This window comes from Mustelus asterias, chromosome 4, assembly GCF_964213995.1.
Source record: "Mustelus asterias chromosome 4, sMusAst1.hap1.1, whole genome shotgun sequence".
NCBI lineage: Eukaryota > Metazoa > Chordata > Chondrichthyes > Carcharhiniformes > Triakidae > Mustelus > Mustelus asterias.
The window spans coordinates 88,434,427-88,462,131 of record NC_135804.1 but is presented as its reverse complement, the minus strand read 5'-3'; positions in this window follow the sequence as shown (position 1 = coordinate 88,462,131).

Here is a 27,705-nt window from a genome sequence, read left to right as displayed (position 1 = left end):
ACAAAACAACATGTGGAAACAATTGTAAATCAACATACAATAAAAGGACTGTCAATTGATGGACACACAACCAACAAAACGCACATATTACCGACAACACAAAGTGAAACCCTCACCATATGCTTCTTCATATGAGCAATGTGATGAGAGATCCTTTGCTATAAAATAAAGATCACTCATTTACAGTTTTCATAGGATAACAGCAAGAGGTGTGCAATTTAATTCCCAGGAAATATCATTTAATAGAGTGTGATTATTCAGTCACTATAAATTAAGGGAACTAATCTAATCATCGACCTGGCATAATCGACTTTATTCTTTCAAAACATTGCATCCTTTGACTCACTGGAACAATGCCATGGGTTGCGAGCTAATGAAGTTTAAAAAGTTGCCGTGTGTTAAAACTAAGCTTAAACAGTATCAGACTCTTCACACCTCATGTCTTCACAGAGAGTCATTGCCATCTGCAGCATTCTCCTTTTTCCTTTTTGCCTCTCTCAGGAGATTGTGGTACTTAGAGGGTGGGTGAATGGTTTAAAAGTTTAATGGTTTAAGAGTCTGAATGTGAAAGGTACGAAAGGCTAGTATTTTCTTGCTGTTTATAGGGAGAAAGCAAATTGTTGACCTAATTGCTATGCAACACTGCTCTTTTAACATTAACCTGTTGAATAGTGATGCTCATACACGAATTGTGGGTGAAAATCGAGAGAAAGCATATTTTCCCCTTTTAGTGTTTTAACAAAAGAAAAGCGAAAGAGAGAACTATAGCATCCCTCGAAATATAAGTTATAGCTCAAACTTAGACCTTCAAATTGGGTCAGCAGGATCTAGAAGGTCTGTAAGGACTATGAGGAATTCACAAGGTCATCAGATTTCTGCCAGTTTAGAGGTTGTAATGGGTGACATGAAGTCAACATTTTGAGGATCCTTAATTATTTAGATATTTTGTGTGTCTTGACTTGCTGTTAACACCAGTTCTGTCACTATAACTAGTTCTGTCATTGTATACATATAGAGAAGAATCTGATCCTTCTACTGGGGATTAAGGAAGTATAGCTGTGGTAGTAAAATGTACAAGATCTTTAGGAATGAATTGATGAATTAATTAAGTTGAAGAGAGTACTGCTGTATAAACTTTGACAGATAGTCCTTACAATTGCAGGAAATTCTCTGAAAGTATTTACTGCTTTTCTCTACTGAAGCCACTGTTCAGCACTGGGGTATGGGCATCAGCAGCAAACCAGTGCTTTGCCCAAGTGGCTTACTTTTCTCCTTCTGCCTGAGAAAATGCAGTGAATTGTGACACATCTCTGTCACCTCGAGTATGATTATCTAATTCAGGGTCAGATAATAACGAGACAATAAAGACATACGGTGACTCAATGGTTAGCATTGCTGCCTCACAGCGCCAGGGTTCCCAGGTTTGATTCCCAGCTTAGGTGACTGTCTGTGTGGAGTCTGCATGTTCTCCCTGTGTCTGCGTAGATTTTCTCTGGGTTCACCAGTTTCCGCCCACAGTCCAAAAGACGTGCTTGTTATGTCCATTGGCCATACTAAAATTTCCCTCAGTGTACCCGAACAGGTGTTGGAGTGTGGAGGCTAAGTGATTTTCACAATATCTTCATTGCAGTATCAAGGTAAGCCCACTTGTGACATTCTTAAACTTGCCAAGGAATAATCAAACATATGGAGGGACAGGTAGTATTGAGGAAGTAGGGGGCTGCAGAAGGACTTGGACAGGTTAGGAGAGTGGGCAACGAAGTGGCAGATGGAATACAATGTGGAAAAATGTGAGGTTATGCACTTTGGAAGGAGGAATGGAGGCATACACTATTTTCTAAATGGTGAAATGCTTAGGAAATCAGAAGCACAAAAGGGCTTTGGAGTCCTTGTTCAAGATTCTCTTAAAGTTAACATTCACGTTCAGTCAGCAGTTTGGAAGGCAAATGTAATGTCGAGAGGGCTAGAATACAAGAGCAGGGATGCATTTCTGAGGCTGTATAAGGCTCTGGTCAGACCCCATTTGGAGTATTGTGAGCGGTTTTGGGCCCCGTATCTAACGAAGGGTGTGCTGGCCTTGGAAAGGGTCCAGAGGGGGTTCACAAGAATGATCCCTGAAATGAAGAGCTTGTTGTATGAAGAACGGTTGAGGACTCTGGGTCTGTACTCGTTGGAGTTAAGAAGGATGAGGGGGAATCTTATTAAAACTTACAGGATGCTGCGAGGCCTGGATAGAGTGGACATGGAGAGAATGTTTCCACTGGTAGTAAAATCTAGAACCAGGGGGCACAACCTCAGGCTAAAGGAATGATCCTTTAAAAGAGAGATGAGGAGGAATTTCTTCAGCCAGAGATTGGTGAATCTGTAGAACTCTTTGCCGCAGAAGGCTGTGGAGGCCAGCTCATTGAGTGTCTTTAAGACAGAGATAGATAGGTTCTTGATTAATAAGAGGATCAGGGGTTATGGGGAAAAGGCAGGAGAATGGGGATGAGAAAAATATCAGCCATGACTGAATGGCGGAGCAGACTCAATGGACCGAGTGGTCTAATTATGCTCCTATGTCTTATGGTCTTATATATTTGCCTTTTCTCCAATCTGTTATGGTGTTGTTACTGCAATATTAGGCTCTTCATCTGCAAACATACTGCTAATTAACCAATCTGGCATGTATAATTGTACATTTTCAAGAAGAGGCCCTGAAACAGGAACCGTAATTATTTGTTTTGCCTGGAGTAAACAGGACTGGTCTCACTGTCATCTGGTTGAGATCAACTAATTTGATGTGAACCAAAGATTGAACACCAGAGATCTTGTTGAACTTGACTCGGTGCTGCATCAGATGATCAATTACCCATAAAAATATGTTTTCCCCAAAATGTTATTATTTCTTAGAATGGATTTACCTGGTTATTTATGGCTGGTAATTTGCAGTAAAATATTTTTCTTTCTGGCAAATGGAGTGGCATGATGGCACAGTGATTAGCACTGCTGCCTCATAGCGCCAGGAACCCGGGTATAATTCCAGCCTCAGGTCACTCTCTGTATGGAGTTTGCAATTTCTCCCCGTGTTTGCGCGGGTTTCCTCCAAAGTCCAAAGATGTGTGGGTTAGGTTGATTGGCCATGCTAAATTGCCCCTTAGTGTCAGGGGGACTAGCAGGGCAAATGTGTGGAGTGATGGGGATAGGGCCTGGATGGGATTGCTGTTGGTGCAGAATCGATGGGCTGAATGGCCTCTTTTTGCACTGTCGGCTTTCTATGATTCTATCTTTAAAGGTTATCCAACGGAAATTGTAGGTCTGAAAAATGCATCAGAATTTACCTTTCAGACTAATATTTAGTTGATTATTTTCTATGAAACAACTTATTACTTGCAACTTCCTCACCCGTAAAACCAACATTTATAGAAGTTTTCCTGTGGTTCTTTTCTCCTCCGATGATACTGAAATTTTCACAAATGCCACAGTCTCCTTAAATGATTGATAAATAAAAGTCAATTGGGACCAACAGATACAGACAGATAATTTACTTCAATTATCACAATTATTCGATATCCTTTGTTTTAATTGCTATAAAAAATTCATTGCATTTTGACCTGTTTCCATTTAACTAATTAATCACCCTGGCTCTCACCTAATCCATTTGATACCTTTGATTGATTCGTAGGGGGTGATCTTGAGCCCATGTTTGCCGTCTGTGTGAATGCTGGCAGGGCCTCAAGATCTAGAAGTCACGGCTCTCACAATTGCAGATCTTCCCTGCCCCTAGCCGGCGACGCCATCAGCTATGGGCATGAACCTGCGTTCATGTGAACATATTTAAATATTATTAATCCACCCTCACGCCAGATATTGACTGTCCGCTCTATATTGACACATCGTCATGGTTTCTAACAGGTTCACACAGATGTCACCCTGTCATGGGGGTCTCCCCAGTTCTCCAAAAGTAATTATAGCTCCCGGGGGAGAGGGACATGGCCAAGCAGCGCCCTGGCAATGGCCCCTGGCATTGCCCCTTGGAACAGATTGGCGCTGCCAGGTTAGCATCATGCCCATGCCAACCTGGCAGTGCCAAGTGGCTGTGCTAACATGTGCCAAGGCACGGGCCACAGTGGGAGCCTCACAGGGGGGTAGATTAATTAAGATGTAATTGTGCCTGGCAGTGGATGGAAGAGCTGGAGGTGCTGGCGATGGCCATTGATGATGGGGATGGGGGAGGGGGGAGGTGGGTGCTGGCTCAAACTGTTGGGAGTGGGAGGAATGGGCTGATGCTCGGAGGGGGAGGTGAGAAGGGTCTGACTTCAGTTGGGGATGGGGAAGGGAGCCCCTGAGATCTCTGGTGGGCTGGCGGGGGGAAAGGTTATACAGGTTGTGATCTGGAAGCCACTTAAGATGCCGCCCGAATCTCTGTGCAGCTAGGTTTTGGCAGTGTGTTTAGGCCCCACCCCATGTATGAGGGCATGAAACACAGCCTCTTGATATTTTTTGGTGGAGTGTCATTAGATCTGGAGAGAAAACTGACTGGTTTTCAGACTGGAAATATTTTTTGATAAGATAGAATTCTACTCCAAGTTTGCTTCTTAATATTTCCTAACCTAAAGTTTTCTGAAGATCTCAACATTTTCTCTCACCATTTATGACATTCCAATGGAGGAATAACATATTATTCTGAATTATCCTGTCAGATATTAAGCTTGAAGTGCTTGCACATTCACATTTTCACTCAGGTATATCTTTCCAGTTGCACTTGTAGTGAGTTTCCTGATCTTATATGACAAACCTATGTTGATGTAAACAGACTTCACCTTCATATGAGCAGTAGCTGTGCAGAATATCTGGCTGTAACATTGACAGTAATGCTATTTGATAATGCTACATATTTATGTATTGAGTATGAAAAGATAAGGATATCTCTTTAATATCAGTATGGGCATGATCTTACCAGCTCGCCACGCTGCGCCGATTGATCAGCGTGGTGAGCCAAGAAGACAGCATAAGAGGCCAAAAATTGCTAACTTCCCAACCCCTTTTTACAGGTCTACATTAGCATCCACTTTCCAGGTTCGGCACGACTGCTTCCGCACTTACCGATTCTCCCCGCCTCGCCAGTGAGACATCACACTGGCGAGCATCACTGCTGCACTGTAGTAGCAGGGACCAGGCACCTTGGCCATGTCGGGGGAATTGGAGGCCGGGCAGTGCCCATCAGGCAGTGACAGGGTGGTAGTGCCCACCTGGCACCCTGGCAGTGCCCACCTGGCACCCTGGCAGTGTCTTGTTGGGCACCATATGTGTGTCCGGGGCAGTACAAGGAATGGGGCCTAAATGGGGTGGGGGCCTGAGTGGGGGTGGTGCAATGACAGGAGGGGCTATGCATAATGACGGAGGAAATGCAGAGGGTGGGGTGCCTACACATAGGGGGAGCTTTGCAAGGGGGAAGCTTTACAAGAGGGAGCTGTGCAAGACAGGTAACTATGCTGTTTGATCCTTGTAGAACACAGTGACATTTGCTGCCGCTAAGATCTGTAATGTTTCTCCAGTATATGAAGACAATTTTGCTCCTGACTCCTGACTTATTCACTCTCAATTGTTGGAGACCTTTTTGAAGGTAACAAAATGCCTGCTCCCCGATGACTGTAGCCGTGGCTCCTGAATCAACTTACATTTTAAGAGATCAGCCATTCACAATCAAGGCTATCTCTATTGGGGGCACTTTAATTCCTTGCACTTGGTTTAGGGTAAATGATTCGGGTTCCTTTTCAGGCTCATCATCCAGTTTTTTTTTAAAGGAGGGAAACTAAACTGTTTTGGCTTTTTTTGAGCATTCAGTCCTGACTGCTTCATTTTGCACCATGTTTGTAAATGACACTTTCCTGTTGCACCTGAAACACACATAGGGCGGAGTTCTCTGGCTGTTCATGCCAGCGAGATTCTCCAGTCCCGCTGGCAGCGCACCCCCTCCCATGGGTTTTGCGATGGTGTGGGGTGACAACAATGGAAAATCCCATTGACAGCAGCAGCAACAGACAATACTGCACCACTTCCTGCCCCTGAGAAACATGTGGCTGGAAGGCTGGAGAATTCCCCCCATCCTTTCTGTATCGGCAAGCTTCTTGGGAATGTTCCCTTCAGTTATTGGTCTCAGCCAATAACTTCTTCTGTATAATTAGGCTGTTTATACCATAGGCTGTCACCTGGTGACACAATGGTTAGCACTGCTGTCTTACAGCACCAGGGACCCAAGTTTAATTTAGCCTTGGGTGACTGTCAGTCTGGAATTTGCATGTTCTCGCTGTGTCAGTGTGGGTTTCTTCTGGGTGCTCTGGTTACCTCCCACAGACCAAAGGTGTGCAGGTTAGGTGGATTGGCCATGTTAAATTGCCCCGTAGTGTCCCAAAATGTGTAAGTTAGATGGATTAGCCATGGTAAATGGCTAATTAGCCAGGGTTATGGGAATAGGGTGGGGAAAAGGTCCTGGGTAAGGTACTCTGTCAGAGAGAGTCAGTGCAGACTCAATGGGCTGAATGGCCTCCTTCTGCACTGTAGGGATTCTGTGATCCTCATAGAATCATAGAAACCCTACAGTGCAGAAGGAGGCCATTCAGCCCATCGGGTCTGCACCGACCACAATCCCACCCAGGCCCTACCCCCACACATTTTACCCACTAATCCCTCTAACCTACACATCTCAGGACTCTAAGGGGCAATTTTTTTTAACCTGGCCAATCAACCTAACCGCACATCTTTGGACTGTGGGAGGAAACCGGAGCACCCAGAGGAAACCCACACAGACACGAGGAGAATGTGCAAACTCCACACAGACAGTGATCCGAGCCGGGAATCGAACCCGGGACCCTGGAGCTGTGAAGCAGCAGTGCTAACCACTGTGCTACCGTGCCGCCAATTTGATCCTATGAGATCAAATTGTCTCTTACCATTTTTCCTAAAGCTGGGCTGAATTTGCAGTGCTCTGCTAACCCTCTCAATCTCCCACGAATCCTGAGACAGCTTCCCCTGGCTCCCAGACTGCTGAATGGAATATATATCTGAACATAATGATTGAAGGTTGGGGGCTTAAATGATTTTTACCAACTCATCTATCTGTGTGTCAGGCAATGTTAACCTTTTCACTAAGCTGTAAGTCTGTGGACCGCAGACTGTGAGCAGAAAAACCTTTTGCTCTTCTTCAGCTGTTATTTCATTTGTTAAAGAGAAGTAATGCAGCCTTTCAACACAATGTCCCCAGTTTTCCACTTCAGTCAATTGGTTCAATTTTTCAATTCAAAGGCATTTTCATGTGCATATGTACTGTGCTTCTTTGAATTTTTGATGTTCAAATCTCCTCCCCCTCTACTGCGATCCCCGACAAGTTGGAAGTTTTTTTTCCTCGTCGCCAATGTAACAAATCTAGGGTGATGTGATATGGCTCAAAGTAACAAAGGATTTATTACCAATGATAAATAATTCTTTACAATAAAGGGTCAGGCAGAATTAACTGTGACTATGCAACACATCTCCCTGGCTCAAACTAAGGATCCTCCCCAATTCGGGATATGCTTCCAATTGACTCAGTTCCCCACCTTGATGCTCTTTAGGGTCCGATCCGATCATGTGGCTCTAAGGGAATGCCCCTTTAAAGGTTCCATGCCATCACAGCGAGATTCTCCAATTTGGCATTCCAACCAAAACTCCATTCGCTTTCAGCAGCACCGGAGAATCCGAGCCCTGAATGAGGATGAAGGTTTTCGGTGGATGTGCCAGAACTTTCACAACTTAAATTCTATTTTTAAAATTCTAAACAAAGTGGGAACTTCCACTATTTCTCTTCTAACATTAAAATTCACCCAAGACTCAAATGCTGTGTAGAACCATGAGTATAATTTCCTGCTTCACCCTAAGCATGTACTGGCTGGTCTATACCTGTAACATATTGGTACCCTTAATACTTCTTACCCAACTTTTGATTTCTACCATTAATCAAGAGACAAGTAAAGCTGATTGTAACAGTGATAGCTCCCAGGACTTGCATGGGGAATTACTGATTGACCTCCCAAAAGCACTCGTAGAATACAAGCTCCCTGGTGATTGATAATCACCTTACCAGGTGGAGCTTTTATACTGAACCCTTTATAAAGCAGGCCCCTGAGTGGGTCCATTATTGTATTGTTCCGGTTGGGACCTGCTTGTGTTCACCACAGGCTTGTGGTTTTGCTTTACTTTATTCTGTGCAATAAAGCATTTTTCTGACTCCTGGAGTTATTATTATAACTGACGTGAGAAATAACTCTGATATACGTCACTAGATCTTTCAGTTTGCAATTAATTATTTCTACATGAAAATGCATTTGCGTAATGTAATATTAAATGTTCTAAAGTTTAAAAAGAGTAGGGCATTAATTTTTTAAACAGCCAGATAGAAAATTGTACCCTTATGTGATGCATCGGCATCTAAATCAATCTCCTTTGAAATTATTCCAAGGAGGAGGTGGGTGTGAAGTTTAGGGTGAAACTAAGATGAAGCTTTATGAAAACTAATGGCCACAGCTTGGATACACAATGGTCACAAGTATAAATAAAATGTGAGCATGCAGTGGGTAGAGCTGTCCCATTGTTCCAATTAACAGAATCATAGAACCCCTACAGTGCAGAAGGAGGCCATTCGGCACCAGCCAAAATCCCATCCAGGCCCTAGCCACGTACCTTCACGCAACTGAACTCCAGGCAACTGAAAACAGATGGAGCTCTGGAGGAATACAGAGAGAGTAGGAAAGAACTCAAACGGGGAGTTAGAAGGGCAAAAAGAAGTCATGAAATGTTCTTGGCAGACAGGATTAAGGAGAATCCTAAGGCATTTTATTCATATGTTAGGAACAAAAGAGTTGTCAGGGAAAAAGTCCTCTCAGGGACAAAGGAGGGGAATTATGCTTAGAACCCAAGGGAATAGGGGAGATCCTAAATGAATACTTTGCATCGGTATTCACAAAGGAGAGGGACTTGTTGACTGGGAGTGTCTCAGAGGGAGGTGTTGACCCGTTAGAGAGAATCTCCATTACAAGGGAGGAAGTGTTAGGTTTTGTAGGTAACATTAAAACTGACAAATCCTCAGGGCCTGATGGCATCTATCTTAGACTGCTCAGGGAGACAGGAGATGTAATTGCTGGGCCTCTGATGGAAGTCTTTGTCTCTTCATTGGACACAGGTGAGGTCCCTGAGGATTGGAGGATAGCGAATGTGGTACCGTTATTTAAGAAGGGTAGCAGAGATAACCCGGGTAATTATAGACCAGTGAGGTTGACGGCCGTGGTAGGGAAGTTGTTGGAGAGGATTCTTAGAGACAGGATGTATGCGCATTTAGAACGGAACAATCTCATTAGTGACAGACAGCATGGTTTTGTAAGAGGGAGGTCGTGCCTTACAAATTTGGTGGAGTTTTTTGAGGAAGTGACAAAAACGGTTGACGAAGGAAGGGTCGTGGATGTCGTCTATATGGATTTCAGTAAGGCATTTGACACAGTCCCTCATGACAGGTTGGTTAAGAAGGTTAAGGCTCATGGGATACAAGGAGAGGTGGCTACATGGGTAGAGAACTGGCTTGGCCACAGGAGACAGAGGGTAGCAGTCGAAGGGTCTTTTTCCGGCTAGAGGTCTGTGACCAGTGGTGTTCCGCAGGGCTCTGTACTGGGACCTCTGCTATTTGTGATATACATAAATGATTTGGAAGAAGGTGTAACTGGTGTTATCAGCAAGTTTACGGATGACACGAAGATGGCTGGACTTGCGGATAGCGATGAACATTGTCGGACAATACAGCAGGATATAGATAGGCTGGAAAATTGGGCAGAGAAATGGCAGATGGAATTTAATCCAGATCAATGCGAAGTGATGCATTTTGGAAGAACTAATGTAGGGGGGAATTATACAATAAATGGCAGAGCCATCAAGAGTATAGAAACACAGAGGGACCGAGGTGTGCAAGTCCACAAATCCTTGAAGGTGGCAACACAGGTGGAGAAGGTGGTGAAGAAGGCATATGGTATGCTTGCCTTTATAGGACAGGGTATAGAGTATAAAAGCTGGAGTCTGATGTTGCAGCTGTATAGCACGCTGGTTAGGCCACATTTGGAGTACTGCGTCCAGTTCTGGTCGCCGCACTACCAGAAGGACATGGAGGCTTTAGAGAGAGTGCAGAGAATGTTTACCAGGATGTTGCCTGGTATGGAGGGTCTTAGCTATGAGGAGAGATTGGGTAAACTGGGCTTGTTCTCCCTGGAAAGACGGAGAATGAGGGGAGACCTAATAGAGGTGTACAAAATTATGAAGGGTATAGATAGGGTGAACAGTGGGAAGCTTTTTCCCAGGTCAGAGGTGACGCTCACGAGGCTCAAGGTGAGAGGGGCGAAGTATAACTCAGATATCAGGAGGATGTTTTTTTACACAGAGGGTGGTGGGGGCCTGGAATGCGCTGCCAAGTAGGGTGGTGGAGGCAGACACGCTGGCATCGTTTAAGACTTACCTGGATAGTCACATGAGCAGTCTGGGAATGGAGGGATACAAACGAATGGTCTAGTTGGACCAATGAGCGGCACAGGCTTGGAGGGCCGAAGGGCCTGTTTCCTGTGCTGTACTGTTCTTTGTTCTTTGTATTTACCCTGCTGGTCCCCTCACACTGAGGGACAATTTAGCATGGCCAATCATCCTAACCCCCACATCTTTGGACTGTGGGAGGAAACCCAAGCACACGGAGGAAACTCACACAGACAGGGGACAATGTGCAAACTCCACAGACAGTGACCTGAGGTCGGAATTGAACCCGGGGCTCTGGCGCTGTGAGGCAGCCGTGCTAACCACTGTGCCACCGTGCCGCCCTTCTCACAACTACGTAAAAGGCATTTCTTTAAAGTGGCCCATGAGTTAACAATTTGATTAGGATGCATGTAGGTCCCCACTTTTAATTCAGGAACTGTTCAATTTAAAAATAAACCAGCAGACAAGCTTTAATCTTAAAATAAAGGTTAGGTTATTTGAAAAACCACAGCTTAGAATTATTTAAATAAAAATGATAAAGGAGTTAACTAAAATGCAGATACAAAGATTAAAGCAGATGAAAAAAATAGAATGGGAGAGTGCAAGTCAGTCTCTGTGAGATTTCATTGTGGGCCTGTCGCTTGAGTCCTTCTTGAAGTGAAGGGGTTCAAATCTGAGATTCAGTTTAGCAGCTGCAGTCGACTGGTCAGTATTTGCCTTTTTTAGGTGGATTCAGCAGGTTTATTGGAAAGAGAAAAGTCTCCCCTTCCTGACTAATTTTGCTGTTATGGCACATGTAATTTGCCTGGACTCTTTCAGTAGAACAGTAGTTGATTTTATTCATACCTTCCTCTTTGTTCTCCGTTGGCCAAGAAACCTCTCGGAGTTGTTTTTCAGAGTCCTTACTGGGAATCTGTACACAAAATGGCTGCTCTCAAACAGACTTTATACAATTCTAAAAATCAAAATGGTTGCTATGTCAATTTCGATGAAGCTTTGCACCACCAGGCAAAGAAGTTAATTAATATTGAGGTCCTTTGAAATTCCTTCCTGTCTCCTGTTCCCTAACAAGTAAAAGGGTTTTTTCCCCCACAAACCTTTTAAAATTCAATGGACATCCCGAAAGGGTCTTGCATTCTTAATGACTCTTTCCAGCCAGCTCTAAAGATATGAGTCTGACAAGATTTGAATGAACATCACAAGGTGTCATGTTGTTTGTCCATGTTTCCTTTTTGTAAAAAAAGGTGTCTAAACTCAGTGTAAATCATCAATTAGAAGAACAGTTTGATCTGGACTGCTTTAGCTCATGATTTTGCAGTTGGAGTTTTGTGAGCAGAAAATAAACTGGCTATTCATTTTTCATTTAATCTTCAGTTGCAACATTAAAACAAATTCAATTTTAAATCAAGTTCAAAGTAACATTACCAACAAAATCTGGTGAGTCTACAGTTATACTACACACTAAATCAGTTGTCAGTTGATTGTTTGACGGGCAATGTTTGAGCTGCTGCAGTCTTGTGATTCAGCAGTTAACACATGCACATGCTGACATATTATAATAACCTCTACACCACCCATGTGGTTCATTCTACATCATCAGCATAACCTTCCCAATGTCCTGTCCTTTACCTCCAACATTGTAGCTGTGTGCATGCTGCAACTGCAAAGCACAGCAAATATAAACTTCAATCCGTTTACACTTAACAAATGTTTTTGGGTTTTTTTCAACGGAAATGACAACAGTCAGCGAAATCAAAAACAGGAGATATTCTGGATACTGGGGACAGGAGTCAGATTAAAATCTGAGAATAGGAGGAAGTTTTGGAAACTCGGTGGGTACAAAATGTGAAATGAATGAGGCAGAAATATGATTTTGTTTCTATTTGGGTTTGTATAACGCTGATATCTGTGCATTATTGGGTACCATTTTCAAACACTGAAAGAATGAATTAGAACATGACTCCATACACAACTATCAAATACATTGAAGAAGAGTGATATGGACTCAAACCATCAACTCTGTTTCTCCCTCCATAGATGCTGCCAGACCTGCTGAGTTTATCCAACAGTTTCTGTTTTTAATGCAGCAAATGCATATTATGATACTTCATTTAATATTGCATCCTGCTAAATCTAAATCTGGTTTAGGTCGCTGCCATCAACATCTGGTGTTTGCTAATGATGTCAGTTAAAGCGAAATATATTCTTAAATTTTACAAACACTAAGGGCCAGGTTCTCCGACCTTGCCCGTAGTTGGGATTCTCTGGTCCCGCTACAGTGAACAGAGACTTGGTTGGGTGCCAAACTCTCTGTTCTCGCTGGCAGTGGTGATGGGGTATGAATGGCTGGAGAATTCCAGCCTACATTTGCCAAAATTCTTAAATTCAGCCAGATGTACCTTGGTATTGTTACTGAATGGACAGTATTGTGATTGCTTGCTTGTATTCAGAGCACAGCTGTGGAGACAAAAGGTAATTTTTCACTTTGAACATAGCCACAATGCTGCAAAAAATGTCATGATGTGGAGATGCCGGCGTTGGACTGGGGTAAACACAGTAAGAGTTTTAACAACACCAGGTTAAAGTCCAACAGGTTTATTTGGTAGCAAATGCTCCTTTGTCAGATGGAGTGGATATCTGCTCTCAAACAGGGCACCGAGACACAAAATCAAGTTACAGAATACAGATTAGAATGCGAATCTTTACAGCTAATCAAGTCTTAAAGATACAGACAATGTGAGTGGAGGGAGCATTAGGCACAGGTTAAAGATATGTGTATTGTCTCCAGACAGGACAGCCAGTGGGATTCTGCAAGTCCAGGAGGCAAGGTGTGGGGGTTACCGATAGTGTGACATGAACCCAAGATCCCGGCTTTGGCCGTCCTCATGTGTGCGGAACTTGGCTATCAGTTTCTGCTCAGCGACTCTGCGCTGTCGTGTGTCGTGAAGGCCGCCTTGGAGAACACTTACCTGAAGATCAGAGGCCGAATGCCCGTGACCGCTGAAGTGCTCCCCCACAGGAAGAGAACAGTCTTGCCTGGTGATTGTCAAGCGGTGTTCATTCATCCGTTGTCATAGCGTCTGCATGGTTTCTTCAATGTACCATGCCTCGGCACATCCTTTCCTGCAGCGTATCAGATAGGCAATGTTGACCGAGTTGCAAGAGTAGGAACCGTGTACCTGGTAGATGGTGTTCTCACGTGAGATGATGGCATCCGTGTCGATGATCCGGCATGTCTTGCAGAGGTTGCTGATGATTGGCACCCCTGACCTCACCCCCGTCACTATCTCTAGTCCAACAAGTGACTTCCAAAGGTATCTTTGATTTGATTTGATTTATTATTGTCATACATTAGTATACAGTGAAAATTGTTTCTTGTGCATTATACAGACAAAGCATACCATTCATAGAGAAGGAAAGGAGAGAGTTCAGAATGTCATGTCACGGGCATAGCTGGGGTGTAGAGAAAGGTCAGGTTAATGCGAGGTAGGTCCATTCACAAGTCTGATGGCAGCAGAGAAAAAGCTGTTCTTGAGTCGATTGGTATGTATCCTCAGATTTTTGTATCTTTTTCCTGATGAAAGAAGGTGGAAGAGAGGATGTTCTGGGTGCGTGGAGTCCTTCATTATGCTGGCTGCTTTTCTGGGGCAGTGGGAAGTGTAGACAGTGTCAATGGGTGGGTGACTGGTTTGAGTGATGGACTGGGCTTCGTTCACGACCCTTTGTAGTTTCTTGCACTCCGTCTTGCTCTTCTTGTGCTCCTCCAATAAAACGATCACAAATCCTCGCAATTTCATGGAAATTAGTGGCGGGAGTTGGCGTGCTGTTTGCCAGTGGCCGGATCCTCTGGTCCTGCCGCTGTCAATGGGAATTCGCACTGAAGCAATCCCATGCTGCTGGGAAACCCAGGGCAGGGAAACAGCGTCGCCAGGACCAGAAAATCCTGCCAGCATGAATAGCTGGAGAATTCCAGCCATTATGTTTCCTTCAATGCCTCTGGGCCAGTGTCCTGGAATTCCCTAGATAAGGAACATTGCGGTAATACCATCAATACAATGGCTCAAAAAAGACCCATCGTCACTGCTGTATATTGGAGAATGATGCTAGAGAGGCTGGAGGGTTAAAAACAATGGAACTTTATTTACAGGAGTGCGTTCTCTTATATGGCTACGTTTTCTCTGCCTGTTTCCCACTCGAGGGACAAATGGTGTCATGTCCGGTGAATACACTAATATAGCAGAGCTCAGTAAGCCAATAACAATTAATACAAATACATAACAATCATCTTGTCAGGGTAATTAAGATGGGCAATAAATGTCTTGCCAGCATTTTACATATCCATTTGAAAAATGTAAAAATGATTTGTCACGTCGGCCTATGTACTGCAATGCATTTTATTTGGCTTAACATATATTTAATTATATGTCTGTGGCTTTATCAGCTGCAATGTTTCTTATAATTCCATATTGCCACATATAAAAGAATAGACAGCTGGTATTCCCCAATTTTAGAATTGCATTATGCTTCCATACATGCATGATGTGCTCGATTATTTCATGCTGCAGCTTCCCGTGGCTTTGGAATGATTCATTCACGATTGCTGAACCATTCCTCTATATGATATGGCTTTGAGATGACACTTTCAGGCACTTCTTCCTCCCTTAGGGCACACCCTATTCACCAGCAGTTCTCACAACATGACTCTTATAACTCTACTGGTTCAATTAAAAAATAGATCTCTGCGTTATATGAACAGTGCAGAATGTAGTTCCCATCAGAATCTCCTACCCTGGTGACTTTGATGGCACCAAAATTCTTCTCCTCGTCATTTATCTTTCCAGTTTCTGACATGTACTGGTGCTGATAATGTGGCGGGTGCTTCAGTATTATTTAATATAAAAGTCTGATGATGAGCCTGCCTTTCTGATCTGGATTTTTCATTGCTGGCCTCAAGCAATGCTGGTTCTCAATGTCCCAATAAAACTATTGCCAAGGCTAAAAATACACTGAAAGGGAGGTGCACATTTAATTTAGATGGTCCTCTTTTTTTGTCACACTGTTTAAGCATAAACAGCCACAAAGGGATCTCAATCTGCACATTAGGGGCTCAAGAGACTAGTGTAGTTGACATTACTTTACTGACAGAGTAGAACTGGGTTCTGATGAAAGGTCTTTGACCTGAAACATATAGGCCAGAATGTTACCATCATTCACGCCAGCAGGATTTTCCCATCCCATCGCAGTGAACGGAGATTTGACTGGCCGCCAAATTCTTTAACCTCGCTTCAGCAGGAACGTGGCGTGAACAGCTGTAAGATCGCACCCTTACTCTGTTTCTCTCTCCACAGAAGCTGTAAGACCTGCTGAGTATTTCTAGCATTTTCTGTTTTCATTTTGGGTTTCCAGGATCCACATATTTTGCTTTGGTGTCTAATAAATGACTTTTGATGCCGATGGACACCAGGTCAGTGTTGTGCCACATGCAACCTTCATTTTCCTTATTAGTTATGTTGCCTTTATATGCAAAACTAATGGAGGAACTGGCCCAGCATTAAATGTAATCCATAGAAAGTGCCCTTTGCAGTGCCTGCCATGACTTCAGGATGTCTCAAAGGATTTTACAGCAAATTAACTACTCTTGAAGTGAAATAATTGTTGTAATGTGGTAATGTGGAAAAGTGGCAGCCAGTTTGAATACAGCAAGGCCCCACAAATGGCGATGAGTTAATGACTTAATCTGTGTTTTTGCGATATTAGTGAAAGAATACATATTGAATGGGAGAACACTCCAGATCTTCTTTGAATATTAACGATAGAGGGTTGGCAGCAGGAGAAATACTATATTAACGATAGAGGGTTGGCAGCAGGAGAAATACTTAATACGATTAATGTTACCAGAGAGGCAGTGCTGGGTAGACTAATGGGACTGAAGGTGGACAAGTCCCCGGGTCCGGATGGAATGCATCCCAGGGTATTGAAAGAAATGTCAGAGGTAATAGTGGATGCGTTAGTGATTATTTATCAAAACTCGTTGCATTCTGGGGTAGTGCCGGTTGATTGGAAAACGGCTAATGTTATGCCGCTGTTTAAAAAAGGAAGGAGACAAAAGGCGGGTAACTATAGGCCGGTCAGCTTAACGTCTGTAGTAGGGAAAATGCTGGAATCCATTATTAAGGAGGAGATAGCAGGGCATCTGGATAGAAATGGTTCGATCAATCAGACGCAGCATGGATTCATGAGGGGAAAGTCGTGCTTGACGAACATGTTGGATTTTTATGAAGATGTGACTAGGGCGGTTGATGGAGGAGAACCGGTGGATGCGGTGTTTTTGGATTTCCAAAAGGCGTTTGATAAGGTGCCCCATAAAAGGCTGCTGAAGAAGATTAGGGCACACGGAGTTGGGGGTAGTGTGTTAAAGTGGATTGGGGACTGGCTATCCGACAGGAAGCAAAGAGTCGGAATAAATGGGTGTTTTTCCGGTTGGAGGAAGGTAACTAGTGGCGTGCCGCAGGGATCGGTACTCAGGCCGCAACTGTTTACCATTTATATAGATGATCTGGAGGAGGGGACGGAGTGTAGGGTAACGAAGTTTGCAGACGACACAAAGATAAGTGGAAAAGTGAGTCGTGTGGAGGACGGAGAAGATCTGCAGAGAGATTTGGACAGGCTGAGTGAGTGGGCGAGGATATGGCAAATGGAGTATAACGTTGAGAAATGCGAGGTTATACACTTTGGAGGAAATAATAACAAATGGGATTACTATCTCAATGGAAACAAATTAAAACATGCTACCGTGCAAAGGGACCTGGGGGTCCTTGTGCATGAGACGCAAAAGCCCAGTCTGCAGGTACAACAGGTGATCAAGAAGGCAAATGGGATGTTGGCCTATATTGCGAGGGGGATAGAATATAAAAGCAGGGATGTCTTGATGCACCTGTACAGGGCATTGGTGAGGCCGCAGCTGGAATACTGTGTGCAGTATTGATCCCCTTATATGAGGAAGGATATATTGGCATTGGAGGGAGTGCAGAGAAGGTTCACCAGGTTGATACCGGAGATGAGGGGTTTGGATTATGAGGAGAGGCTGAGGAGATTGGGTTTGTACTCGTTGGAGTTTAGAAGGATGAGGGGGGATCTTATGGAGACTTATAAGATAATGCGGGGGCTGGATAGGGTGGAGGCGGAGAGATTCTTTCCACTTAGTAAGGAAGTTAAAACTAGAGGACACAGCCTCAAAATAAAGGGGGGTCGGTTTAAGACAGAGTTGAGGAGGAACTTCTTCTCCCAGAGGGTGGTGAATCTCTGGAATTCTCTGCCCACTGAGGTGGTGGAGGCTACCTCGCTGAATATGTTTAAAGCGCGGATGGATGGATTCCTGAGCGGTAAGGGAATTAAGGGTTATGGGGATCAGGCGGGTAAGTGGTACTGATCCACGTCAGATCAGCCATGACCTTATTGAATGGCGGGGCAGGCTCGAGGGGCTAGATGGCCTACTCCTGCTCCTATTTCTTATGTTCTTATGTTCTTAATATTGCTATGAGATCATTTATATTCATCTGAGGGGCCAGGTGAGGCCTCGGTTTAATGTCTTGATAGAAAGATGGCAACTCCCACAATGCAGCACTCCCTCTCTAGAAGGAATAAACAATTTGGACTTGTATTGTTATTTCTCCGTTTTACTGGTGTTCCATTTTAAAGTATACAAAATTAGTTCAGACCAGTATTTTTATTTCCTTGTTTTACTGCTTTTTCTTTCCCTTCTGGGTCAATACTGCATGGAAGTGTTAGCCTAAGTCATGTGTTCAAGTCTCTCCAGTGGGACTTGAATCAACAATCTTCTCACTCAAAAGCAAGGATCCGCCAAGCCGAGGTTGACAACAAAATATTAACTTCCATTCTCTGAAATGTTTGATGAATTTCTTGGTATTATTCATTTACTGGATGTGGACATCACTGGCTGGCCTAGCATTTATTGCCCATCCCTAACTGCCCTCCATTTGAGAGTCAACCACATTGCTGTGGATCTGGAGTCACATGTAGGCCAGAGCAGGTAAGTACAGCAGATTTCTTTCCCTAAAGAAAATTAGTGAACCAGATGGGTTTTTACAACAGTCAACAATGGTTTTATGGTCATCATTAGACTTTTAAATCCAGATTGTTATGGCATTCAAATATCACCATCTGCCATGGTGGGATTTGAGCTTTCCAGATCTTGCCTTAGGTCTTCGGATTGCGAGCCTAGTGACAATACCGCGGCACCACTATCTCCCCCTTATCCTTAATCTAATTAGATGCTTTCTAATCGAGAGAAGCATTGATATTGGATTTCTATATGAATATTATTATATGTAAGGCTGTTAACCACAGACTAGAATGCTACTTACAAGTGACTAGGCCTGATTGTGCACAAATAGTAACAGCCTCAAGATTCTTAAGATTGTGAGGATAAACTATCGTACTCAAATTATTTCACCCAAAGGGTTGTGAATTCTCTATCCCAGAGGGTTGTGCATGCTCCATTTTTGAAGAAATTGAAGACACAATTTTGGTCTTTCAGAGATTAATAGCAATGGGGAAGGAGCGGAAAAATGGGAGTTAAAGTCTGAAATCAGTAATGATCATATTGAATGATAGAGCAGGTTTGATGGGTTGTGTGGTCTACTCCAGTTCCTGTTTCTTCTTTTCTTGTGCAATTACTGAAAACCGTTCCAGTCCAATTATATGCAGAATAATTGTATCTATGTGCTAAAAACATTTCTCTCTTTCGAGTCTCTCTTCCTGTCCCTCCCAGGCTATCTCTCCCTAATCTCTCTTTCTCTTTCCATTTATTTCTCTTCCTCTTCCTCTCTCTCCATGTTTCTCTCTCTCTCCCAGTCTCTTCCTGTCTCCATCTCTCTCCCCATCTCTCTTTCACTGTCTCACCCCCATCTCTCTCTCCATCTCTCCCCCTCTCTACTGTCCCTGTCGCTCTCTCACACCCCATCTTTCTCACCCTACCTCCCCCTTATCCCTCTCCTCCTCATTCCCCAACTTTTCTCTCACTCCCCAGTCTCTCTCTTGCTCTCCCATCTCATGAAACTGACATTTTGACAGGAGTCACACAACATAGGAGTCCTGCTCATTAGCAATTTGTAATTCTTAATTATCTTTAAACCTTTGACTCAACAATTGACAGATGTTAAATTTGAATTTCTAATAAGGTGAATATCTTAAACATCTGTCCTGGCAACAGGCGTATACTTCTTCAGTGGCCAACATGTTGTCACATTTATTTCTACTTAAGTCAGTATGAAATATAACAATACGTTAGGTGATTACTTTTGAAGTCATTTTCACTATTTCACATTGCTGCATGTGAATCTCTTGTCTATCCAGTAAAATTAAGTTAAAATATTCTAATCTGTTAAGACTGCTATTGTAACAATGGCAGATTTCCAAATATACTAATTTTGTAAGTATTTTATTTTCCTGAAACATATATAAGAAATACCTCCCACAAGTTTTAATTACTTTGTATTTGTCATTACTGACAGAAACTGTTCATATATCTGAACTGTTGACTATTAATCCAGAAACTCAACTAATATTCTGGAGATCTCGGTTCAAATCGCGCTACAGCAGATGGTGGAATTTGAATTAAATATCTGGAATTAAGAATCTATTGATGACCATGAAACCATTGTCAATTGTCTGAAAAACCCAGCTGGTTCACTAAGGCCCTTTAGGGAAGGAAATCTGCCATCCTTACCTGGTCTGGCCTACATGTGACTCCAGAGCCACAGCAATGTGGTTGACTTTCAACTTCCCTCCAAGGGCAATGAGGAAAGGGCAATAAATGCTGGCCAGCCAGCAAAGCCCATGTCCCATGAATGGCTAAATAAATACTGACAATCTTCTGTGGACCCTTTTTATCTATCGCACAGCCATAAAGGTGAAAAGAAAAATAAATAAAAGGCAGCTAGCTGTGGGTGCAAATTTCATAATGTCCGCTAAGTCTCGTGAGAGGCCCAAAATGGGATTTGCGTGGTGAGATTTTGGAATGTAACCTTCCCACCCCCTTCCAATGACACGATCAGGTTCATGCCCAAGAAAGGGTGAATCTAATTAGCATATTTTGTAATGAATTTGCATGTAATTATAGGGCTTAACGCTGCTGCTTCTGCCCTCTCCGCATCATCCCTCCCAGCCAGTTACTATTGGTTTTCAAAAGCAAAAAACAGACGTGGTGACCATGCCAAGGTATACAGATAGCTCCTAGGAGTTGAAGAATGTGGCTGGGCAGTGCCCCAATACTGTCCCTTGGCACCCTGGCACTGCCTCAGCAATGCCAACTGGGGAGAACCATTACGGTGGTGGGGGGGTGGGGGGGGGGGGTGGTGGCTGGGTTCTATTTATGTGTAGTGCGAGGACGCGTCCTGATGCCTGTGAGGAGAGTGTCCTGATATTTGTGTGGGGGGGGTTGCCCTGATGCTTGTGGGGAGTTGGGGGATGGGGGGGGGGTCCTCAATGCTGATCTGGGCACCCTTTAAAGATGGCACCCAGATCTCTGTGGAGCTGACCTTGCTGGTTTTATCAAGTCCCACCCTGCCAGAGCAAACCACTGAGTGCCACAAAAACTGTTGTGAAAACCCGGCTGTGCTTCTGGAGAGATAACTGACAATGTCCCAGATTTTGAGACAATGCCACCAAAAGATTTTACTGTTTGGCATCTGCAGCCAGTAACTATATTCAAAAAATGCCCATAAAGTGGTTGCAACAACACTGGTTGTTGTCACACATCATATCGATACAAACAAAACACTTCAACAATTAAAAGTCATCATGATGCTTGAAACAGCTCAACAGCTTCTAGTGATGATGGCATCAATATAGTCAACAAGACCGATATGCACAACTAAAAATTTGGATTTCAATGTGATTGGGTCATAAGGAAACCAATAAAAATGTGAATTTGACGTCTTCTACAAATTACTGAGAAGTCGCATTGTGTTAACATTTTCATATTTAGCATAAAATCCAGTATCAGTTTAGATTAGTTGACAATGTTCTTATCTTTGTCAAAAGGTTGTATGTTCAAACCCCATTGAATATTTGAGTACATGATCTTAACTGAAAATCCAGAACTTATGATGAGCAGAAATGAAATGTTAAACAATAACCCTGGGCGAAATTTACCCGTACTGCCCGCCACGGGAGTTGCAACAAGCGGGACACAGACCATACAAATGTCTGTGGACCTCGGGCAAGATTTTCCGTCCTTGGGGTGAGTACGGCTGGAAAATCCCACCCCATGTCTGTCTTTTCAGATGGCAATATTTGAAAACTATCTCCTGAAAAGTCCCCAAATACATTGAACACCATGGCACCTAACCTACACATCTAGGGACACGAAGGGGCAATTTAGCTTGGCCAATCAACCTAACCCTCACATCTTTGGTCTGTGGGAGGAAACCGGAACACCCGAAGGAAACCCACGCAGACATGGGGAGAATGTGCAAACTCCACATATACTGTCACCTGAGGCCGGAATTGAACCCGGGTCCCTGGTGCTTTGATGCAGTAGTGCTAACTACTGTGCCACCGTGAGAATTTTATTCTCACAGATATGTACTGTGGATCAGTCAGGTTGCTGTAATACTTCTCAGGTACACTGAAATATTTGAGCACTTTATAGACCAGTGAACAATACCCTACACCCTAGCTATGACTGTAACACTACATTCTGCACTCTCTCGTTTCCTTCTCTATGAATGGTATGCTTTGTCTGTATAGCGCGCAAGAAACAATACTTTTCACTATATGTCAATACATATGACAATAAATCAAATCAAATCAATGGCAGCTTACAACAGCTGGGAAAGGAAAGAACTATCATGGAGTGAGAGAGTTGAAGGGAAATAAACTTAGATAGACTGTCTTTGCTTACATGGCTGAATATCTTTCTGAGATTGATGATGGCCCTACATTAAAGAGGTTATAGCAGGATACTTAGGTAACCACCATTTGATCAGGCAGAGCCTATATGGCTTTGTGAAAAGGAAATCATGTTTAACTAATCTGTTAGAGTTATTTTGACAAAGGAACATTCAAAATGGATAAAAGGGCACAGATAGATATGGGCCGGGATTTTCCCAAAAAAATCCGAAGTGCCAAATTCGCATAAAAACAGGAAAAACCGTTGGGTTTTTTAGCTGGATTTTCAAAATGAATCTCCCACACTCTGTAAATCATTGGGTGCCTCAGGAAGCTTCATGCTGAAAATCTGGGCCTACTCCCACTGGACAGGCCGGTAGCATAGCGCTCAATGGGTCACTGCGCATGCGCCAATCTGTCAGAGCGAAGTGTGTAGACCCGCACTGCCGGCCTCCTGATCGCTGGCCAGCAACCCCCATTGCTGCCCCTCCGATCCCCTCCACCCCAATCACTGGCCTCCCGGACGACTCTGGGCCAGCTCCGACCCCTTTCCCTCCGGCCTGCCTTGATCTCCCTGACCCCGACCTCCCCACCCACCCACCCCCCCCACCCCCTGCAGCCCCGAAGACCTGACCTCCCCTCCAGCAGCACCTACCAATGGTCAGCCCCGATCAGCCCCTTCCCTCCCTCTGCCATGGATCCGTATGCAGAGTGGCAGAGGGACCCCCAGCCCAACTGATCTCCCCCCACAGGCCCTGCCCCCAATAGGCCTCACTGCCTCTAACCCCTACGCCCTTGGCGCTACCCAGTTTCAAGTGGGCAGTGGCAAGGTGCCCATTGGATGTTGGCACTTTGCCCCTTGGGGTGTGACAGGGGGCCAGGCTGGAACTGCTAGGCTGGCAATGCCTGGGTGGACACCCCCTAACCTCCCTTACCCTCCTCCGACCTCCTGGAGGGCTTCCATGGTGTTCCTTCACTCCAGCATGGTCAGGTTGCCAGTTCCCCATTAGTGGGGAGCTGTTTGTAAACCATGCTGGAGTGAACAACTCCTAGTTGGAGGGGGAGCGGGGGTGTGGGGAGGCGGAGAGGCTAGCAGGCCCGGGCCGCTAATAAGACTTAAATGGTGATTTAACTATTTAAATAAGCACCTTACCGATTTCCAGAGTGGAGCTGATGGGCCAGAAATCTGGGCTCCGGTGATGCGCGGAGGCCATGGCACCAAGCGGGGAGCCCATTAAATGGCCTCTGTTGATGCCTCCTAGCCCAATGCACTGCTGGAGCAGTGAAACGGGCTGGGAGTGTTCAAATGTAACCATTGACAACTTTGTATTGGTTGTAATGTGACCAATGGGAACAAGATGTAAGGGTCAGCTGACCCAGTAAACCATGGAACCAATTACAGAGTGATATAATAGTCATCTGACCAGCTAATTCATTATAAGTAAGAAACCATGTAGAATTGTCGAGAGCTTGGAGTGGTCCAGGGCGAGGTCTCAAGTTTGGAGTAATGATGTTTCTTTATTAAACCCTTTCTTTGATTTATAAGTTGGGTTAAGTTTTGTTGTATTTTCATATCTGCATTTTTGAAGAGTTCCTTCTGAGGAGACATTGGTAGCAGAGGAAAACCCATCGTAATTTGGTGTTTGTTTTTGAAGAAATGCTACAACCATGGCAGAAGGTAGAAGTAAACCAGTGGGATTGGATTGTCCCCTTGTCTTTTCAGATGTCGAACCATATCGGCAATGGAAGGTAGAGATGAAAATGTGGACCCTTGTCACCACAATACTGAAAACAAAGCAAGGTATGGCATTAGCTTTGTCACTTCCAATTAGGAGCAAGATAAGAAGCAAAGTATTTTCCAATTGGACAGCAGATGCCCTGAATAGAGAAGAAGGGCTACAGTTCCTGCTACGGTACTTAGATATGTTTTACCAGAAAGATGAGTTCTTGAAGAATTATGAAGGATGGGTGATGTTTGGCAGGATTAGGAGTCAAGATGCCCAGTCTATGGAAGAGTATATCATGGATTTTGATAGGGGCCAATGAAATTTAATTTGGAGATTCCAGATGTAGTATTGGCTTTTAAGTTGTTGGACTGTGCATGTCTGTCACAAATGGATGCTCTTTTAGTAATGACTGGAATATAATTAAGGGGAACAGAGCCCCTCTTTGATCAAATGGCAGCATCATTAAAGAAGTTTTTTGGGAAACAATCCTACCCCGCCACCTTGTTCAATACAGACCGGAATGCCATAGCGCCCAGAATGGAGCAGCCAATGGTGACTCAACCGCATGCCAGACCAAATGGTACACAAAGGCCTTTAAAAAGAGACAGTTACATTAATAACAGACTGAGTGGTGAAAATGGTTCTAACCGATTTAAAAATGGGGAAAGAAGACGCATATGGGATACTGATAAAAGACATTTAAATTGAAGGAATGTTTTAGGGATTGTGAATCACTGTTTCCAATGTGATTCCCCCATACCATTATATTGTAAGCTGTCCGAAAAGAAGAAATCGTGTCTTTGAAACCACATGTGACACAGAATACGTGGAAACCGACAGTGATGAGGATAAGGACCAGGAAGGCATTGTTTTGGGGGCAGAAAAGTTGAGTCCCATAATGAGCGTCCTGATGATAGACTCTTTCAACTGTGCTGTTTTAGATAGTGGATGTACGTCCACTGTCTGCGGCCAAGATTGGCTAGATTGTTATTTAGGGCCCCTTGATCATAAAGACCGAAAGAAAGTAAAAGAACATGATAGTTCCACCTGCTTTAGATTTGGAGACACTCTAATGTCCTCCAAAAGGGTGATACTTCCCTGTAGGATTGCGGGAATCAGTTTATTTATAAGTACAGACATAGTTTCCAGTAATATACCTTTGTTGTTAAGCAAGTCTGCGATGAAGAAAGCTCAGATGACCATTGATTTGAAACAGGATAAAGCTATGGCATTTGGGAAAACTATGGACCTACATTTTTCAAGATCTGGCCATTACTGTCTTCCTTTAAGTGAATCAAAATGATCAGATCAAAGGATTCATGAGGCATCAGTGTCACCAACAGACAACAGCATGATGGACAAAAAGAAGATTATTCTGAAACTCCATAAACAGTTTGGTCATCCAGCACCACAGAGACTGAGAGCATTGCTGCAGGATGCAGGTGTGCTGGACAAAGAATATAATGATCTCATCGAACAAATATCAGCCCACTGTGAAATTTGCATAAAATATAGAAGGACACCTCCATGTCCAGTTGTGAGTCTACCATTAGCACGTGATTTCAATGATGTAGTGGCGATGGATCTAAGGATATGGGACAAGGACAAAGGCATTTATCTATTGCACTTTGTGGACATGGCCACCTGGTTTAGCATACCCACGGTGATTTACAGCAAAGATAAAAAGACCATTATAGATAAAAATCATAACCCACTGGATTGGAACAGGGTTGGGGGCACTGTCTAAATTTTTGACGGACATTGGGGGCGAATTCGCAAATGATAAGTTTCAAGATATGTGTGAAAATTTTAATATTGTAATAATGCACACTGCAGCAGAGAGCCCATTCAGCAATGGCCTCTGTGGAAGGAATCACGCGGTTATAGATGACATGTTGCATAAAATTTTGGCGGATCAACCGGGCTGTAAATTGCAGGTTGCATTAGCATGGGCAGTGCCCGCGAAAAATTCGTTACAAATGGTGGGGGTGCTATAGTCCATACCAGTTGGTATACGGGAAGAATCCAAAGTTGCGTCAGTATTAACAGATACTCGCCCGGCTCTAGGAGAGACAAGCATTAGCTCCATGTTTTCTGCACACTTAAACGCTATGCATGCAGCGAGAAAGGCCTTCATTACGGCTGAGGTTTCTGAATGGATAAGAAGGGCCCTAAGGCATTGCAAAAGACCATCGGGGGTATGCTTTGGGAAAGGGGATAGGGTCTACTATGAAAGAGAGGGCAAAAATGAGTGGAAAGGGCCTGGGAAAGTGATAGGAACAGATGGCAAGGTAGTTATAGTACAACACGCTAACCAGACAGTGCGAGCCCACTCTTCGAGAGTAGTGGGACTTGGGTATGAATTTGGAGCATCTGAGCAAGTTGTAGAAGTGCAGGAGGCACCTTGTACCTCACATGCACATACCCTGAGCTATTATGAGGATCAGTCAACGATAGATGAGAGGGAATCTGATGAGCAACAAAGTACCAGTGAAGCAGAGGATGAAGCTGCTACTTCAAAGATTCAGCTACCCAAAGTAGGCACAGTGGTATCATACATACCCAAAGGGTCAAATGAGTGGAGGGATGTCACTATAATCGGAAAAGCAGAAAAGGCCTCAGGAAAGTACAAACACTGACTCAACATCCAAGAGCGAGGGCAAGAAGCCAAAGCTATAGATTGGGAAAATGGGATGGACAGATGGAAATAAAAAAAGCGAGACTTAAGTCCTGAGGATGAGACAGTAAGCATTCGTGAACCCAGGAAAAAGTCAAGAATCTGTGACCGAAGGTATGTCAACAGAGAACAGAGGTCTGAGAGTAGCAGCCCTGACAGAAACAGACACGGCAGTAGAGGCCGGAGTGTAACAAGAAAGGCTAGGAGTCAAACCAATGATAGTAATAGGAGTAAAAACCCCCATGATAAGGAAGTAGTGATAGCTGCAAACAAAATGGAGCTCGCGGAAGTAAGCGAGGCCAAACAAAGGGAGCTGGACAGTTGGAAGGAGTTTGGGGTGTACACCAAGATACCAGATGAAGGGCAGCCTGCTTTGTCCCATAGGTGAGTTTGCACAGAGAAAGTTTTGCAAGATGGAACATATAAAGCTAAAGCCAGATTAGTAGCTTGTGGGTATGAGGAACATTTGGATGGGAGAGACATTAGGGTTGATTCACCCACAGCAGGGAAAGTGACACTGAAATTTTTTTTCGCTGTTCTAGTATCTCATAATTGGATGTGTAGATCAATTGATATCAAAGCAGCGTTTCTGCAGGGAATTTCAGAGTTTTTTTGAGGCCACCCAAAGAAGCAGGTAATACACAGAGACATTTGTGGAAATTAAATAAATGTGTCTATGGGTTAAGTGATGCATCAAGAGTTTGGTGTTCCTCTGTACGATCTGTATTACTGAAGACTGGCTGTGTCAGTTAACTGCCGGCTCCAAGTGATGGACTTTAACCTGGTGTTGTGAGACTTCTTACTGTGTCAGTTAAACACAGTAAGAGTTTTAACAACACCAGGTTAAAGTCAAACAGGTTTATTTGG